Source organism: Condylostylus longicornis, unplaced genomic scaffold (genome assembly GCF_029603195.1).
Source record: "Condylostylus longicornis isolate FDR11 unplaced genomic scaffold, ASM2960319v2 ptg000030l, whole genome shotgun sequence".
In the NCBI taxonomy this organism is placed as follows: Eukaryota; Metazoa; Arthropoda; class Insecta; order Diptera; family Dolichopodidae; genus Condylostylus; species Condylostylus longicornis.
This window is the reverse complement of record NW_026577999.1, coordinates 11,246,954-11,266,757: the sequence shown is the minus strand read 5'-3', so window position 1 is coordinate 11,266,757 and position 19,804 is coordinate 11,246,954. Positions and strand designations below refer to the sequence as shown.

The window sequence follows — 19,804 nt, the reverse complement described above, 5'->3', positions numbered from 1 at the left end:
TTGTTGCAATGAAACCATAAGCATTTTTGAAATTTTGCGAACGCAGAAAGGCAGTAGCTTGCTTCCCCTTGCGTGGTATGCTATAGTTAAACTTTAGAAAAACAAAATGGCCGTTCAAATTTACCGTTATCTAAAGTCCTTTTTTTCCAAATTTTTGATGTCGTTTTTCTTCTAGACCCCAGACTGTAGAAGCTTGAAATTTTAGGAGCTTTTAGATATTAACAAATAGTTCATTTTGTTAGAAGAAAATTTTTTTCCATCTCCACCCCCTCTCAAGTTATCACCTCTTGAAATTCGTAAAATTTGAATTTTTGACACCTTATATTTCCGAAACCGCAAGCTTTTCCAAATTTTTATAAACGCAAGAAGCTAACGGTAAATTCCATGCCATTAAAAAATATAATTATTTTTCTTAACTCACACAATTAACCCTTAAAATTGAGCATTATGTTAACCCCATTTTATATTATTTTTTCTTTATTTCAAAGACTGCAGAAATCATTCATCCTAAATATATGCAGTCCTAGAAATAGTTTTGTATATGAATGAAACTAATTTTAATAGTGCGATAGGTATACATAGACTGTATTTAAAAGCAGAATTTTCACTTGTTGAAAGGAAAAGTGCTACAATACAAACCATTGGTTTGACCCAACTTTATTTTTTTAAATTTGTAGGACAAAATTCATTTGGGAAAAATTGACCTAAATTTTCGGCTCAACTTTTTTTTTTAAATTTCTTGAAAAAACTGTTATCGTTTTTAGTTGGCCTCGTCTATTTTATCTTTGATCGTATGAAATTACAAAATCTTTGTATCTTTTTTTAAACTATAAAATAAAATTTACAAATTGTAATTTATTGAAATTAAAAATATTAAATTGCGAATAATAAAAGAAGTATTTTTCAATTTCAATAAATAAAATAAAAAAATTTCTTTATCGCAATTAAAAAAGGCACAAAAGCAATACTTTAAATGTAACAACTGGGGAGGAAATTGTAAAATGAACTTCCAATCAATAATTTTTTCATCTCCCAAATGTAACGCCATGAAAAAATTGAATAAATAGAAAATAATATTTTAAAAGTGTTAACATAAAAATATAGTATTTGTAAACAGCAATTTTCCAATTAAAATATTTTTTTCATAATAATTGAATACAATGTTATAAAAATTCAAGGTTTTCCAGAGAATAACGAAAGTGTATGAATAGCTTATAAATTTTTTTAGGTAAATAAATTCAAAATTGTTATATTCATTTTAAGACTTATAAATTTCTATAAAATTTACAATATTCAATTTTTTATTACATAAAAATTTAAATATGCTAAAATTTTCCCAAAAAAAATGAAATTTCAAAATTTTTATTGTCTAATTTTTGTTTTGCTTATATGCCAATAAAATAATGACAGACAAACCTTAAATATAATATGAATAAATAATTTAGAATTTTATTTCAATATTTTGTTTAAAGTGTGCAAAATATAATGTCAAAAATCAAAAAGAAAAATCAAAAAGCATTATTTTGTATATTTGTAGTGAAAAGTTCAAGGTTTCAAAGCGAATTCATCAAAGAGCGAAATATTGAGGGAAAGCAATGAGAAAAGAATGAAAATTAAAGGAAGTGTAAAACAAAACAAACAAAAAACAAAAGAAAATTAAAAAAAGCTAAATGAAATATTTCAGTTATTTTTCTTTTCCGTAACTTAACAGTTTTGACATTAAGAGAAAATTGGAAATGAAAGAAAAAATTGCTATCATTAATTAATTTTCTTTTTTTCTTTTTAGCTTTTAGCTTTAAAAGAAATTTTTAATAAGCACTTTATTAATTTCACTCTGTCCGTCCGTGGACCCGTTTACAAAACTTCTACCTTTTTTAAAATTGAAAACTAAAATTTCACATGCAAATTGACCTTTATCAGAAACTTATTTCCATAAAAGAAAAGTTTTACCTATATCTGCCGCTCCCTAAAAGTTATAACCCCTGAAAAATTTAAAAAACCTATTTTTTAAATATTTGTTTCAAAGAAACCATGCAACATTTTTTAAATCTTGCAATCGCAAAAAAAATGTATCTAACTTCTTTTTCAACGGCACAGCGTAATTAAATAATAAGATACAAAATGGCTGATAAAATTTACAAAAAGCTGTTTTTTCAAAGTTTTGATATCGTTTTTATCTATATAGGTTGTAGGAGTCTGAAATTTTAGCAGCTCTTAAACACTAATAAATAGATCATTTCGTTAGAAAAAAATGTTTTTTCACCTTCATTGCCTCTCAAGTTATTCTCTCTTGAAATTTGTAAAATTCAAATTTTTGTCATCATAATATATTTCCGAAACTGTAAGCTTTTTTAAAATTCAAAACATATAATATTATTTATCTTAACTCACATAATGTTCGAATGTGAGTATATCACTTGAATTCAAACATTATGTCATAAGGCTCTTTCAATTTTTTTTGTTTTTTCCTAAATGTATGCAATCTTTGAAATATTTTGAACATGAATGCAAGTAATTTAAATAATGTAACAGATTATTTAAAAAACCAGTTTGTTTTCATTTATTAAATGGAAAAGTGCTACTTTACAAACGTTATTTGATTTTCAAATTAAACACTAGAATAAAGTGCATATTTGTATATATATATGATATTTTTAATTTGTATAATTTCTGCCTCGATTATAAATTATTTTTTTAGCTGTAAGCTTTGCACATCACATAGTAAAAGTAAATATGATTGACACAGAACCATTTTCTACAATGAAGGCTTTCCATTTGTACAAATTATTTAATAATCTTATCTGTATTATATAAATAAAAATATATAATTCTGATATATATATACATATATATAAATGTTGTGATTATATATAAAATTATTTATCAATATCTTAAATTAATTGCGTGAGAAAATTCAATTAATTCCAAATATTTTATCTAAAATGTTTTTTTGAAACTTTGAATTGTTTTTGATAAGATTATTCTTTAAAAATGATGCCATTGTATAGTTTATATTAGTCTTTGACAAGCCCAATTTTTACTTCTCCCATTTCATAAATATAAAGGATATTAAAACTAATCAAAAACAGGAAAAAAAAAGCGTAGAAATGTGTAAAATTTATCTGTAGGGATTTCTCCGTTTTGGCGTATTGTAATTGATTTTATAATTGTAATTGAAAATTTTAATTTAGATTTTTTTGTTTTGATTTGGCTGTACAACAAAGTAATTAAGATTATACCGATACTTAACTATATGGCCGAAATTTTCAGGTAGTAACGTGAAAACAAGAAACCTCACATTAAATTTCTTGTTGCATCGTTGCTTTGTAGTATTCTCAACTGATAGCATTTACTCATAGGTTTCTTTTACTTTAATCTAAATTAATTTTAATGAGCTCATATGTCTATAATGTGTCGATAATTTTACTTTATTTTATAATGAAAATTAAATTTCGTAAACCAAATAATAATTTAATGAAATTGTCAGTACAATTTTTTTTTTATACAAAATATTTTATTGTGTGTGATATTAAATATTATTTTTACATAATAAAAATTTCGATTTCATGTACCTATATATATATAAATGTATGCAGCATATGTACATTTTCAATTCTATACATTTTAAAAATTTTGATTGGGTATATACAAAATATAAAATGTGCGGGATGCGGGTACAATCTACATACTTACAATATAAACACATAATAAATGTAATTCAAATTTATATTGTTAAAAAAGAAAATTTTATATTTTGTCTGGGAGCAATATAAAACTTAATTTCCTTTCTCTCTCTCTATGTCTCTGTGTCTCTCTCTCTTATATAAGTGAAGAAAAGAAAATCTGATAAAGTAAAAAGTTAAACAAGGATTGTACAATATTTTGAACATAATAAGGATATTTCATTCATTTTTAAAATAAACAACTGAAAATAAAATCTTAAAAATATAAAAATATAATAAAGGAATGAATATGTTAGTAAATTTATTTGAGCAAATTGACCGTAAATCTTTCATACCTTTTTTAATTTTTTTTTTTTTGTTTTGTTGTTATAAACGTATAAGAATAAAATCATATAGAACAAATCAAAATTCATATCGTATGAAAATAAATCATCACTGTTATACAATAATAAATTTTCATGGTTGATTTTCCTTGACTTTTTTAAAGTGAAGCATTTAAATAAAAGTATTTCGTTTGCATATGCTCTGTTACATAAAGGCACATCTTATTTGGAGATATCTCTGTTCTTAAGCAACTCATACTAGGAATACATTATGTCTTTTCGTCTTCAACAATCTGTAAAACTTCATGATTTTAACCAAGAAATACCATATTTTAAACGTATTTTAAACTTAATTCCTTAGGTATTCTATTGAGAAACCAAAAAATTTCTATTGAAAAAAATAAAATTTTCAGGAAATATGTAATATGCATGATATTGTATAGGAATATAATGCATATTACATATGGACTAGAAAATATTTTGAAATAATTATTTCTTACATGTTACAATTACCCTGAATCCAGATAATAAGAAATTTTGGAACATATTCATTTTGATAGAGGTAAAATATCCTTTATTTTACAACAAGTCAGATCTTATTCAAATTAAATGTTAGACATTATTCGTATATATTATAGAATAAACGCAACAATTAGACACAATACAAAATAATTAGCTACGAAATGGGTTTTATATACAAAATATATATTCACACCCAAATCAATTATGAGATTTATAATTTTTATAAAAAATGGTTTCTATTTGAAAATTATTATTATAAATTTAGAAGAGAGTCAAAAAAAAGAGTCATAATATTATAAAATTTAATTCACATAAATGAATTTACATGATTTTTAACGTGTCTTCATTATTCGCATTTGACCCGTAAAAAATTAAATTACGGAATTATATGCAGTATGCACGCTTTCATCATTATGAATATTTTCCGTTTAACTGAATTTCTAAAATACCTAATCGGAATCATTTGATCTGACTGACAAGAAGAGAAAAAAAAAATTTAATTTTAATATGATTGTCTTTATTATATAATTTGTAATTCAATTCAATTAGTGTGATAATAGAGGTATATGTAGGAGTTGCTAAATTTATTGTTCCCGCTCAAACAAAAAAAAATAAATTTGCTAATGTGAACGTATACTCACACTTTATTACTTTACTAACTTTAACTACTGCAATATTACATTTACATATTGCATATATAGTCAAATCAAAATTATGTAGGTACCCGTAGATTCATGAATTATACAACAATAAATCAATATTATTCATCAAAGTTATGAAACTCTATACAATTATTATTATTTTATTTTACAACAAAAAAAAAAAAACTCACGGTTGCCATTAATGTTAACAAAATAAATAAAAATATGTAGGTTGTTTATCTGAAAACAAAATCAAATTACTTAAATTTCCCGTGTCGATTAAATTAACGAAACACGTACACATAAATCATTATCCTGTTCATGAAAAATAAAAATAAATAAATTATTAATGCCATTATAACAATTAAGTATTGTTAATTTATTATTGTCTATAGAAAAATTATAATAAAATTTTAAGGAATATTACAGCAATCTTATTGTCATACAATAACTTTCATTGTTATCGACAGCATTACATACAATAAGGGAGGTTACATGATGGCACCAAATTTCGGAAGTCAAGTTTTCAGTGAAAACGTATTTCTCTATAGTAGGGACGCGTAAATAAGCTATTTTTAGAGAGACGTTGATGAGTCGGTTTGTTGGTTTTGCAGTTTGTCGATTTATCGGTTTGTCGGTCTGTGTGTGCAAGCATTTAAGTTTCAAGTTCGGCCGAACCTATTTTGACGAAATTCATAATGTAAATTTACTTTGGCTATGGGTCGGATTGGTCAACTTTTCGGATATTTCAGACCTCGCAGAAATTCGACCCTTTCGCGAGCCGACTTTACCAATTAATAACCAATTTCATTGAAATTTAAAATTTAAATTCGGTGTGTTAAAATAATGAATCCATATATTTTTTGAAAAGATCAGAGTTCAGAGACTGTATCTACGGAGCGGATTGATGGAATTACTAAAACTAACTTATGAATTTTTCATGTAATTCTGGTGGCACAAAGCGAAATACTACTAAAAGCCAAATTTATACTTTTCCAAGTATGTTAACTAAAAGCTTGCTAACTCCCTTAAAATAGAAAGGAAGTATTCAATAGGCATTTTCATAATCTTCTGTAACACTTTCACTAAACTAAATCATTGCGGTCGGTTATGTGCCTACCACATCAGATTTTGGTAATATACAACTTAAGTGCAGAATAATTTCTCTTTGCAAAGAGCGTTCGAAACAAAAATATTGTTTCAACAGAATAATCAAATTGTTAAAATACGATAAATTAAATTTCCTGTATTCACGTAAATAATTCATTTGACGGCCGCGATAATTTTAGTTTTTTGAAGATTTTCCTGAAGAAGGTTGTAACAATTTAATTCGAATTCTGAAAATTACTAAAATGTAAAATTTCGTATTTCAGTTCGATCACAAATAAATTATTTAACATTTTATTATAATATGCAAATAATATGTAGATCCTTATTGAAATTAGCTGACAAATATTTTTTTAAACTAGCTAAAATAATCAAAATCAATAGTAATGATTTTATAAGCCATTTTTCAAGAGAACATGTTTGAGCACGACATTTTTAGAAGAATTATTTTATTATATAAAAAAAACAGTATGAAATTTAATTGTATAAAACTGTAAGAGCTACTTTAATTTAAATAAAATTGAATAATGATGTAACTAACTTAGTCGTAAAGGATTTCCTTATGAAATCTAAAAACTTTGATTATATATACATTTTAACTTAGTGTTTCCTTATCATATATAATTTTTCTTTTATATAAACATATATGTATACATATAAATTCAAAAATAGAAGAAAAAAAATATCATATAAAATTAAATAAAATATTGTCAAAGTTGGTATTAAATTTTAATAGAATTTATCCTCGTTTTTCCTGTTTAGATTTAAGTTTTTCCTCCTTAGCTTTTCACAATTTTCGTCTTGGTTTCTTGTTTTTATTCCTGCTCATATTTAACATTCTTTTTGCGTCTTTTATTTTTTTTTTTCATTTGGTTTAGTTGTTGTTTTCATTCTTTTTTTTTTTTTTTTTTGCCTCAAGGACAAAAAAAAATTCTGTCGAGAATATTTTCATTAAATACGAAAAAAAAATAAATATCTAAATATAATATGTAATATATATATATATATATATATATGTACAAAATACGCGTATAACACATGTATACATACATACATGGATGTTATATACATATTATAATATATATGTGGTGTGAGTTACGTGAATTTGTACATATATACCATAATATTCATAGTTATGCAGTCTTTCTCTGTACTAAGAGGTTTTAAGCTTATTAAATTTCTATGTTTCCACTTGTAATGTCAGTCAGATATTATAGTTTTATAAAAATTATTAAACATACTAACAGTTTTGTACAACATAAAGATATTATATTGTTGGGTGTTATTCGTACAACATAAAGGTACGAATTCAAAATTAAATCAAAATTTAAAATTAATGAAGGAAGAAAAAAAAAAGCAATGAATCTATCTTCTGTCTATAATTCAGAAATTAATTCGATTGCGTACAGTGGGAATTCTAGAACAGAATAAAATTTTATTAATATCAAATAAATTAAATTAAACATGACGTAAGATATTTAATTTTGTAAAAATTTTTTTTGGCATCAAATTAATTTGATTTTAATAAACACATTTTGTATCCTATAGAAATGATCTACAAAACTATATAGAAATCTCTCTTTTTTTTTTAAATCTTTTTCTTTTATATTTTTATTTTATTGTAGAAGAAAAAATATTATTATACTTATATATTTAAGTAGTTTCCTTCTTACAAAAATGATTTCTGAAAAATTAAATTTAATGACATTTACTATATATACAAGTGCTGAGAGAAATTCCGAGGGCTTTTTAAAATAAAGTGTAGTGCAGAAAAGAAAATACAGAACAAAAGCGTATATATATAGAATTGTATTTTTGAACTAGTAAACATAATATTATAACTAAGTATATAAGATATAAATCGCGGTAATGATGGGCTGTTTGGAGAATTTTTTTTCTTTTTGTGAAACGAAAAATTAAAGAGAAAAAAGGATGAAAATATGAAGTTGTTCTCATTAATTTCGCATGAAAAATATTATAAATGAAATTTTTTTTTTAAATTTTGGAAATAATAAATTTTATTTTATGGTAAAATTATTTAATTTCATTTTATTTTCTATTTTTTTTTTTTTTTTGTTCTTTGTTAGACCACTTAGTATTTAATTAAAAGTTTCTTTTTTATTTTAAATTTATTTAATTTTGAATATTTTCGCATTTTTTTTTTTTCAATTTGTTTCATATATAATTAAATGCTATTAGAATAGCATTTAGAAACAAGCAAAATATAAAAATTTGTATGCTGTTAGTTAGGCTAGTTGCATTTTAGAAAATAAATTTTAGTGTGCAAATAAGTTGAAGTATTCGACGATGCAAACAGGAGAAGGCAATAAATTATTCTAGTAAAATTAAAAATAAATACGACAAATGAGCCGCCAATTTGTATCATATAAATGGCATACTTTTACTTTCTTTAAGAGCATAGAGTTTCCATAAAACATCAACATTGAGCTCTATTTTAACCCAATATTTCCATTTCTCCCCATATTTTTCTAGTTGTTGCTAATTTATTTGCAACTGATCTCCTATAATCTTCTTGCCGTGAAGATCCCACTCTATCGCCTGAACGCTATTATTATCGGAGAATAAATACCCAATCAACTTTCTTGGAGGTAAATTTAACTGATTCCTCTTTCTAAATATCTCCTAGAGTCTTGTGTTTATTATTATTTTTGGATCAATGATGTTTGCACATGGCTGTAAACCAACTATGCGTACTATATAAATGTACACTTTTGTATTTTTCTATATTTGTAATTGAAAATATATGCTTATCGCACTGATCCTCTATAAGTACAATCGACAATTGAATATCAATAAAATTATGTTAAAATTTCAGAATTCAGATAACGCCGTCGGCAATTAATTTTTTAAAAGACTTTATTGGATTTTTAAAAAATCGTTTAAATAATTTACTATTATTTTATTTAGGAAATTTTGTCAATTCGTAGCTGCTATGTGATTATTAAAATGTTCAATATTTATTTCGTTATCTTTTTCTATAACATATAAGATCCTATTTGATTTGTTTAAAATTATAATATGTGAATATCAAGAATTTCAACAGGAACTAAGAAATGAAATAATATTTTCAGTTTAATTTCTTCTTATGATTTTTAATATTTTTGTGTTTAAAATTTTATTGAAATCTTCATTAATTAAATTAAAAAAAAAATATAATTATAATTAAATCTCATTAAATTTAATCTCTTTTATGTTTTTTTAAGCAATTTTGTTTTACAATAATTTGAAAACTTTAATTAATTTTTGACAACATAGAAGAAAAGAATCTAAAAAATTGTTAGAAATATAAAATTTTGTCAAGCAAATTAAGTAAAAATTTTATACTTGCTTTGATTACTATAAATAGCCCTAAGAGATTTCATCGAAATTATATTTCATTAATTTAAGAAAGTAGCTACTACATATATGAACATTTTTTAAAGATGTTATACAAATATACTCTATGAAAAGTTTCAAAGGTTTTTTTAATTACTTAATTAAATGAAATTTCTGTACTTGTACACCAAAAATTATTTACATATAATTCGAAAACAATTAATACAGAATTTTATTACAAAAGAAACTTCAACATTTTACAGAAAATTTTACAAAAGAAAATATTATAAACCCGCAGACTTAAAATTTTTATTCCGATAAAATTATTATTTCTAGCACATTTCCAAAAAAAAAATATAAGTAAAGAAATGAATGTCGGTACATTCGTAAAATTTCGTAATAAAACGCTGATTATAGTCATTAAATCAATGAAGAGAAATGCTTAGAAAATTATTTCTTTACCGTTTCAAACCTCTTCAAATGATAATATCTATTAACAGTTATATAATAGTTATTAACAGCATGTCTATTTAAGTGTTATACTATCATAATAAAATCTGATACAACCTGTATATTAGAAAAATTTGAGCAATTTTTGAAACAAGTCTCCTAAATATATGCAATAAAAGAACATGAAATTTTGATTTTTATATTATGGTCTTATAAAAGTCCCATTCAAATGTTATAAAATGTTGATTTCTGACTCTAATCATCTAAGTTTGTAAATTTTTGTATGTTCTACATTACAAACATTTGTCTTAATCAAAATGTTACAATATTATTTTCGATTTAAATTTTTGTGTATATTGGTTTTTAACAATTTCTTTCTCTAAAAATAGTTTTAACTGCTCTGGTTAATAATTTCTTGAACTCAGTTAATTAAAAAAATTTCAAAATGAATATTCAAATCAAATTTACATGAAACTTGAATAAATTTTATTTGGATGAATTATTCATTTTATTTTAAAAAATTTAATACTATATTATATGGGTAGTTTACATAGTAAAAAATTAAATTCAAAAGTGAAGTTTTCTCATGTCACATATAATTATGTGAATATTTTAAATTTAAGAGAAAAAATTAAAATAATTGTTTTTTTCAACACAATTTAATCAAAATATTGTGTAAGTGTTAAATTTTTATTCATTTGAATTTAAATACTTTTTATTTAATTATTTTATTATATTCGTTTTTCCCATATATCTTACAATATTTATAATAATATTTTTAAATATAAACTTATTTAAATATGTTAATTACGTTTTTCCTTGATATTTCCGGTATTAAATTTAATATAACACCAATTTATCAAATTTCTTTTCATTCCGAATATAAAGATATATAGCTACTTATATGATGATTTGATATAGCAAAATAGACATCATTAATAAAAGCACTTAAATTGTCTGTAGCCCCATATATACATACTCATATATATATAAATATATAGATAAATATATATATTGTATGTACATAGTGAGTGCCTTTAATTTTACTTATGTATATATGAGAGAATTCTCAAGTGTTTTTTTTGTTTTTTTAATTAATGAGCTTAAATTTTTATCTAATGCCGACATCTTATTTCACTTATATTATATAATGAAAATTAATATATAATACTTATATAAATTTATAAATACTATTTTTAATTTACCTAACCATAATATTTAATAATATGTACAAATAAAAAAATTTACAGTGTGTTCCAAAAATCAGTACAGGCATTCGTAACATAATAGTTAGCAATGTATGAAGAAATAAGTATCCAATATTCTTATATCAAATGGTAGTTATTCTACTTGTATTGAATTTAAAAGTTAAAAAATTTCTTTGGTTTCAATCTTAAACTCAGTTTCATTTTAACTCTGTGATATTTATAGGAATGTTTTAAAAAGTTATATACATGTCAGTTATATAAGGGTTCTGTTTTTTTGAGCATTGTATTTTGAAGTATGTATAAGAAAATTACAATTTGAAATATTTGGCAGATATTATGTAAAAGCTTATGTAACCGGAACTAAATTTTGCCCGAGTAATGGCCCTATTACTTATTATGAGTAATGGCATTCTTACGTATTATTTAGTCACTCTTAAAATTGTACTTCAGGCACCAGCTACTTTAATCTGACCTTAATTATAAATAGATCTCTTCCTATAAATACTGTAAGTTTATAACTTCCAGAAAAAGATTTTGAACTGTGTGAACCGATATTGCCAATAGGCAATGGAGAATTTCCATTTCATTCGAAACCTTAATACATCCCGTCGGTTATATTACACCAATTTTTAAATATTGAACTGAAACTTATTTTGCAAATATTATTTATGGCACACCCTATTGTTATACCCAAACATTGTGTATACATATACATATAGAAGTGTACATAATGGCTATAAATATGTGTTCGTATTAAATAAATTTGCTTTTAACCGCAAAAGTAAATAATGTGTTAAAAAGTTACAAAAGAAAATAAGTCATATGACATGTCGGTAAACATTATAAGGAAATTAACGCAAATTGTGAATGAGAATAATAAATTATCCTTTTCTCTCTTATTTTTTTTTTTTTGTTTATTTGAGCAAAATTTATTTATATAAAATTTTCTAGGAATGTAAAAAATAAGAGAAGAAAATAAATAATTAAAACAAAATAAGAAAACATTTTTGACTTTTATAAGTTATTAATATTAATTTTCGTATCCGCAATAATGTTATTTTTTATATAGAAAAAAAAACATAGTGTAGGATTTTGGTTAGACTGAAAAATACCAAGAAATTTAAGAAAATATTTTGTATATAAATTTTCAATAATGCTTAATCTTATAAGAAAATAAATTAAAGTGTCGTTTAATTTAAATCAACTTGTGACGCGAAAATTGGAATAAACTAATTAATTAAAATTTAATTACATAATATTAAAATCAGATTTTAATTTAATTAAATAAATGAAAATTTTTTAATTGAAAATTATATCTTCGCCATTTATAATCATGCTTTTAAAATTGGCTCTTAATTAAGTTACTGGATGCATATTTAGTAACGTCTATTTACGCCTAATGTCGTGAACACAAAAATGATTTACTCAGCATTTACGCTCATATCGCGAATATAAGACCTCATGGTATAGGAAAGTTGTGAATGTGCCCAACTTGAAATATTTATAGTAGTCAATAGACAAAAGTGTAACTACAGTTTTCACATTAAAATTCCTACGATTTTAAGTTACGATATCAGCTGCCAATAATTGAAAGCCATAATGGCTGAATATTCTGAAAATCACATGCTGGTTGGACAAGTTTTAATATTCATATATTTAATTATATAATAAAGTTGAAATTCCTTCTAAGTTATGTACTTTTGTAATTCGTATTTGTTTGTATATTGACGGTAAATCAATAATGTCGTAAATGTCGTAAATGCAAATTTAAATTTCTTATTCATATTCAATATTAATTTTAAAATCTAAATTTATTTAATATTTTTTTTTAAATTTAAATTTTTTTTTGTTAATAGAAACAGATAGCAAGTATAGTTTTCTCAAAACTCCAAAAAAATAATTACAGAAAATAATGGTAAAATGTCTACGTTTAACAGTAAATTATGTATGAAAAATGGAATTTCTGACAAGTTGAATAAATGAAAATTGAGATTATTCGCAAAAAAAAAAATACGAATGAATGCATTAATCGTTTGAAACGTTTTTAATTGTGAATGTCAAGAATGATTTTTTGATTAAAATATCAAAAAAACAAGAAATTTTAATTTTCAATTAAATCAAAATATGCTGTTATAGACACACCAATCAATTCATTTTAATTAAGTATGTTTTTTATGCATTTAAACCAATGTTAAAACATAATTACATTTTGAAGAACATTATTATTTTTTTCTTCCTATAGATTTGCTGGATTTCTAATATACTGTGCTATAGCTATACTGTGATAAAGTTCAAAATCTAATTTATCATCAACTACTCTATATAATTGAAAACTCAATCAATTTGCATTTCACATTGCATAAGTTAAGGAGGAGAACAAAAAATAAAAGAATGTATTAACTTAATGATAATTAGATCCAGTAAATGAATACAAAAATTAGAAGGTATAAGGTAATGAGATTGATTCTTTGTACGGACAGGTTTGTGGCCATCAAATTTATGTTAGAGTGTCTGTAGTGGTTATCAGATAATCAACGTATCCCAGTCAATGTTATGGTAATTTTGTTTTAATTAAAGAATAGTATTCAGCATATTTATGCAGCAGACTCACATATTCGGGGGATATTTTTCACCATAGTTTAAGAAGCATTTTCAATTTTCGTCTTTATTTTTTTTAAGAAATGAAAAAACAGGATTAAATTTAAAGTGAAAATAAGGGATTAAATTTGTTTGAATAAACAAAATTCCGAAAGATTTAAAAAGATGAAACTAATATAAGCACATTTTAAAGAAACATTATTTTGTATGTAAAAATAAATTTTAAATTTTATAAACTTCATGGATTGTTGTTGGATTTTTAAAAGTTCATACTAATTCGCTTACTCTTTAAAGTGAACACTATTCTATAACATTAAAATCATTTTAGTTTTCTAAAAACATATTTAAAATTTCCGTAAAATTCCTTGATACATTTTATGTTCCTCACAAATTAACGCAATAATTTTCGCTAATAAAGTATTAACTAATTATAAATGAATGTTCCCAATTAGATTTTTAAAAATTTTATAACTATATACCAGAAACCAACTTAAAAATAATATAAAATTAAAATCCTCTCCATTTCTGACAATCTAAATCATAAACATATAAAATTTTCATTTGTATGGTACTTTCAACCCACTCAATATAATTATGAAAGACATTGATAAAGAACACAGTATTTATGAATGATTGACAGTATTATTTTAGTACGTATAAATATAAAAAAACTCTTCAATTCTTCTTCTTTCAATTATTTTAACCCTGTTTCAATACAAAATCAAAAAAAATAAAGCAAATAATAAAAAGAAAGAAAAAAAGAAAAACGCAAAAAGGATTCTAATTCCAATAACAGTCAAAAGAAACAAATATGTTAATCCTTATAGTCAATTTTAGGCACAAAAAATTTCTGTAGAACGTGTTAAGAATATTTAATTATTTATCGAAAGAAATGTAATTTAATGAAATGTTAAAAAAGGATTTGAGATTTAATAATGAAATCTAGTTGAATGTGTTTGAAATAAGTGTGTATAACAATAAGATAAAATTTCATAAGTTTTGGAGAACCGGCAGTTACAAGCTAAGAATTTATAATTATAATTTTCGAAAGGCAGAGCCATTAAATAACATATGAAGTATTTAATATAATCAAATATATCTGAAGAGGAAATTTTCAAATGATACTCGTGCAAATACCACATTTTCCTAGAAATATGCAATTAACACTAACCATCAATTAAGGGTAAAATTGATTTTAAAGCGTTGCCTATATATCAAAAAGACAGAATGTATAGTATTTCGGTAAAATACCCATTTGGTTTATTTGATTTCTAAAATTCTGTCAGGCAACCACATCCTGTGTTCTAGTCATACATAATGATTTGAAACAGCTACTATGTTATTATTATACATAAATATCCTTTTCAATGAAATTTCTTCAAATTGTTATACAGTGTACTTATTTATGTCCAATAATTTCTATAGTCTATAACATTGAAATCGTCATTGTGTGCCTAGCCAAATATAAATGGTTAAAATATAAAAAAACTTTATGGAAAATTAACATATGTATTTCTTATATAACCCAAACAGAGGATTAGAATCCAAAAAAAAGAGAATCGGAATGGTAAGGCTAAGACATAGACATCTGAGATATTTAGCCAGATTTCAAGATGGGCATCTCCGTCTATCCACCCCGACGAGAACTCAAATCAAACTAACAAAAATTTTCACCAATTACTAAGAGTTATTAACGCGAGAACTCTATTTGATTTTTGGTTTAATCAAATCATTGTTTCCATTACATATGCCATATAACTTTGAAAATAACATCTTGGGAACTGCAAATTTAAAAATTTAGAATTAGAATTTCTTATAAATATTAACCCAATAATGGAGCCCATCATTTTATTAAAATTTGGTTGTAACTGTATAATTCCTTATAATAGCTGCCACACAAATTCCAAAATAATCTGTATAAAGAAAAAAGGGTACCAAAAGTTTGACTCTATTTTTTTCTAGTTTAACATAAAACTCAAGATTATTATGAAATAAATTATGTAATAAAAATAACTAAAGAAAATTTTATTTAAGGTTTCTTATTGTAAATAATTTTGAATATAACTACGTATACAAAATTTATTTACTTCTCTTCATTTATATCTCATCTAAAATACACCTTCCCCAATAAGATTTTTCAAGAAAACCTACACAAATCTATAATAAAAATTTGATAACACCATAACATTCAATTCAAGATAGAAAATAAAGTAAAATACTTGGAATGTTAATTGATTACAAATATTCTACAGAAATATTTTCTATATATATTGATAAAATACAATAATTCTTACTCTACACACACTCATATATATATATATATATATATATAGTTTATAACATAAAATTAATGCGAAATAATAAATGATAAAGGACTCTTCAAGGAAAAAATATTAAATGAAACAAATAATGTATATAAACATTTTGTTATGCTTCCTAAAACATATTATGTGGTATATACAATATTTATATGCATATATATATATAGATATATACATTATATACACATACTTAGGAAGGATAAAATGAGAAAATTATTTCAGGTGAATTTATTACTTAATTTCTGGGTTTAAATCTTTCCAAATATGCTTTGAACAAAACAAAAGAAATTATAAATAAATAAAAATAACCTAATTGAATACATGAGAGAAGATAAAATACAAGAAGAAGAAAAAAAAAAACAAAAACAAATGTGGAATATGAAAAAAAAATGGAAACGATATGAAAAATAACAATAACACTTTCAAAATAAGCTCAACAGTGGCGCCTCATTCAAATAAAATCCATTTAATAACAGATTTAAATGGCATAATATAAATCGATACATTCTGGCAATAATTAAATATTTAAGCGATTTAATATGAATTTCTGTCATTGATTTCATTTCAATCAATCATAATTGTATACAATTATTTAAATATGACGTGGTAATTTCAATAAATAACTAATTTTAATTTCAAAATTTTCTCTGTAATTTGTTTTATTTAAAAAATTATTATATAATATTATATACGTGATAATTGTATACATAACCAGTTTATTAAGAATTTTATTCATTTAAATTCATTCATACAATTTATATTGCAAATAGTAATCGAATTTTTATTACATAATTTAGAGAAATTCTAATTTATTTGACTATATTTTTAAAGCATCTAGGAATAGACTATAAAAACTAGAATTGACTATATATAAAGCGGTTTCGGAATAAACTAGAAAATTTGGCAACTATAAGGCAATTATTGTACACGTTAAATATGACTATCTCGCAGCTATTTCAGAAGTTTAAAATTTTAAATTTAATAAAATAAGAAAAATATCTGGAATTCAATAAAATTTTTAGAATAAAAATTGTATGAATTTGAAATTTTCTATACCAAACATGTGTCAAATTTAATATTAAATTTTTTAAGATTTCTTTTCAAATTAAAATTAACCTTGATTTTGTGAAGTCGTGCTTAAAAGTACTTAACGCGTCATTTTGACAAAACAAAAAAAAAAAACATTAATGTCAGAATACGAGTATTATCAGTTAAAGAAATGCTTAATATTATAAAGGACGAAAATCCTTTCTGGCATACTTTTCATTCATGTCAAGTAATTTTTTATTCTGCGTTCCTTTTAATTTTTATATCTTGTTTTTCTTTAAGTTCTCATTTAGATTTACAATTCAAAATGAAATCGTAATCTTAAAAAATATATAAAATTTAATTTTTTAAAAATATAAAAAAATAATATAATAATAAGAAACAAATTTAAAATGAGGGCACATAATGTCAAACCTTAGAAAATATAAAAAAAAATTTTATAGCACCTGAACATTTTACAATTTAAGTTCATGTATACATGTGGGAAGATCTAAAAGAATTTTTAAATTATTTTAACCATAAGAAATTTGTATTTTGAAATTTTGTTTGCGAGTTTTGCTTTTGTCATGACTGCATGACATTATACGTGAAATTTTATTTCACTTAACCTCACCCCCGCATAATCATACATACTCTCCATAGTCATACATACTTTGGTTTACAATATGATGTTCGCTGTAAAATGATAAAATTTTATTGTGATAAATGGTTTGTTTTTTTTTTTGAAAAACAAAAAAATAAAAATACCCTTCGAAGTGAAAACTGTTTTTTTCATCATCTTTCGATTTAATAAATAAAATTGACCTAAGATGGAGTTAATTTTTTCTTTGTGCTTTTGTAAGCTTAACTAGTGAATGAAATTATCAGTTTTATTAAAGTAAATCTAGTTTAATTACTTTTAAGAAAATAATTACCAAATTTTTTTCAAATCTTATGTATACATAATATTTGATTTAAATAACCCCTTTGGAGCAATATTTGAGATTTACAAATCTGTTAGATATTCGTTAACATATTCGATCATACACTAGTAAGGCATCCCAGCTCCATTTTATATATGAGTGTTAATAGTTTTGTTAAGGAACAAGACAACGATTTTTATATTTTTTTAATGGTTATTCCGAATTTTAGTCAAATTCAGAATCGCAATACTCAAAAGATTTAAAAGACTTAAGTACCATATTTAATGTAGGAACTCTATTCTAATAATTTTTGATAGGTAAGTGAACTCTATTAATATTTTAATATAAATAAATCACTACTGAAAGCTATCAACCATATAGCGAAATATTTATTATTATCTTATACGCAATAGGAAATTCCTGTCCATTGTTGTTTCCACAATACAGTATTAATACTATTATAACAACATGGAAAATTTTAATTCAAAGAAACAGAAAAAAAAAAAAAAACTATTTTTAAAATATTAAAATGATTATAAGCGAAGGGAAAAATTAAAAACTTTCTAATACAAATTCGGAACAACAAGAAAAGAAATAGAAAAGAAAATAATCGAGCAAAAGGAAAAAGGATTCAATGTGTTGTCCCTGCTGGGTAATACGTGATAAGTGCAGTCATGGGTTTTCTGAATTTTTTTATTTTCTTTTTCTTGTTCATTGGAAAATACAAAAAGAAAAAAAAAATTAAGTAAACAGAAAAAAGAAAAGGATTTTTTTCTTTTTTATTTGTTTTGTCCTATATGAGTGAGTAGGTATATAAATTATTATTGTTTACTGCAAAATAATAAAGGAATATGAGAAAAGGAAAAATTAAAATGAAGAGAAATGAACAGACAAGAAAAATAAGAAAGAAAAACAGAAAATAAAATGGTTAAAAATAAAAATCAAATAAATATTATTCCACCATCTTTTTATCCTTTTTTTTGTACTTCTTTTAATATTATTATCCTTCTTTATTTTCTTTGAATATTTATTTATCCTTTTTCTTTTTATACAATCTGTCGATCCTTTACACATCTCTTCTTTTTACATAATATATACGATCTTGGACTTACTTGATTTTTATTGTTAATAACAATGAAATATTGTAATACATACTATAACTGTTATACAATCATGTATGCATTTATAAAATCTTGTATTATGAGTGTTATATATGATCTTCGACGTTCTTGATTTTTATTGTTAATAACAATGAAATATTGTAATGCGTACTATAACTGTTATACAATCATGTGTGCATTTATAAAATCTTGTATTATGAATCTTATATTATGAATCTTATATACGAACTTGAACTTACTTGATTTTGATTGATAATAACAATGAAATATTGTAATACATGCTATAAGTGTTATACAATCATGTGTGCATTTATAAAATCCTGTATTATGAGTGTTATATACGATCTTGGACGTTCTTGATTTTTATTGATAACAACAATGAAATATTGTAATGCGTACTATAATTGTTATACAATCATGTGTGCATTTATAAAATCTTGTATTATGAATCTTATATTATGAATCTTATATACGAACTTGAACTTACTTGATTTTGATTGATAATAACAATGAAATATTGTAATACATGCTATAAGTGTTATACA

The 19,804-nt window shown here is 23.4% G+C and overlaps 1 protein-coding gene across 3 annotated transcripts in view; it reads right to left on the bottom strand.

The window, feature by feature from the left end:
- LOC129608176 (uncharacterized) overlaps positions 1-19,804 on the bottom strand; it is a 154,340-nt gene that overhangs the window by 36,453 nt on the left and 98,083 nt on the right. The window lies entirely within an intron of this gene.